The sequence below is a fragment of the Otolemur garnettii genome, unplaced genomic scaffold, assembly GCF_000181295.1.
Source record: "Otolemur garnettii isolate 467f Iridium unplaced genomic scaffold, OtoGar3 scaffold00025, whole genome shotgun sequence".
Lineage (NCBI taxonomy): Eukaryota > Metazoa > Chordata > Mammalia > Primates > Galagidae > Otolemur > Otolemur garnettii.
This window is the reverse complement of record NW_003852420.1, coordinates 20,728,322-20,729,551: the sequence shown is the minus strand read 5'-3', so window position 1 is coordinate 20,729,551 and position 1,230 is coordinate 20,728,322. Positions and strand designations below refer to the sequence as shown.

General features: G+C 34.0%; 1 protein-coding gene across 4 annotated transcripts in view; it reads left to right on the top strand.

The window, feature by feature from the left end:
- Positions 1–1,230, top strand: part of LOC100951974 (protein argonaute-3) — a 132,271-nt gene that overhangs the window by 57,235 nt on the left and 73,806 nt on the right. The window contains exon 1 of one of the 4 annotated variants that reach the window (XM_023512145.1): positions 276–465. The exons of the other annotated variants lie outside the window; for them this stretch is intronic. The gene's annotated coding sequence lies outside the window, so the exon portion shown is untranslated. Of the gene's footprint in view, positions 1–275; positions 466–1,230 lie in introns of those variants that run through there. 4 annotated transcript variants of the gene reach the window in all.

Below are 1,230 nucleotides of genomic sequence, written 5' to 3'. Positions count from 1 at the left end.
AAAAAAAAAAAAAAAGAAAGAAAGAATTTCTAAATAACTCATTGTTAAAGAAATCAGAAGGGGAGTTTAAAGTATTTGGAACCAAACAGTAATGTATATAGTACATATCAAAACTGGTATGATCAATTAAAATAATGCTTAGAGAGAATTTTAAACTTTCAGTGCATATTACAAAAGAAGACAAGCTTTAGTGACTTCAGCGTTCATCTCAACAAGTTAGAAAAATAACAGAAAATTAATTACAAACAGAATAGAAAGAAATAATACATAAAACAGAAATCAGTGAAATAAAAAACAAACTTATCTCTATCCTTTAGGTAGGGAGACTTAAAAGGTTTTTAAGAATAGTGACATGATCATATTTGTTTTCCAGAAAGAGACTTCTGGCAGCAGTGTGGAGAATAGATAGAGGAGAAAAAACTAAACTGAGAAGCCAGTTAGGAGGCTTTTCAATCACTAGTTCAGGTAAGAGATGGTGATGGTCTAATGTGGGATGGAGAGGAAGGATTAAGGTGAAAAGATAGGTTTAAGAACCATGTCCAGAAAGAAAAAGCAAAACAAAAAACAAACAAAAAAACCTTGGGTATAGTTACTGGTACATGAACTGATAGGAAACAAATAGACTTAGAAGCTTTAGTAGGTTTTCAAAGAAATTAATTTTGCAAATCATCTTCAAATGACACTGGGTATGTCAGTCAAGATTCAACTACCCAAGCTGAACCAGTAGGAGACGGTGAGAGATCAGGGTTATGCAGTTGTAGGGGCTGGCTAGGCCAGTCTGAAATCTTTAGAGAAGGTTTTCATGAAGTGTAGGGTAGAAATTTGGGGCATGAGCTAAAGGTGTAATCTATAGGTGGAATTTCTCTCTCTCAGGGAAGCCTCAGCTCTGCTTTTAAGACCTTTCAACTAATTGAATCAGGCCCATCCACATTATCTAGGATAATCTCCATTACTTAAAGTCAACTGATTATGGGACTTTACGTCTACAAAATCTCCGTTACTTAAAGTCAACTGATTATGGACTTTACATCTACAAAATTTCTTTATAGAACACTTAGATTGGTGTTTAATTGAATAAGTAACAATGAGTAGCCTAGCCACTTTGACACGTTAAAAAACAAAAACAAAACCAGCCATACCTGATCTGTGAAATTTCCTGTGATTATTCAATCTTTGAAATAACTTTCAGGTGCAGTAACTATTGCATTATAAACTGGATTCCAAGAAGGG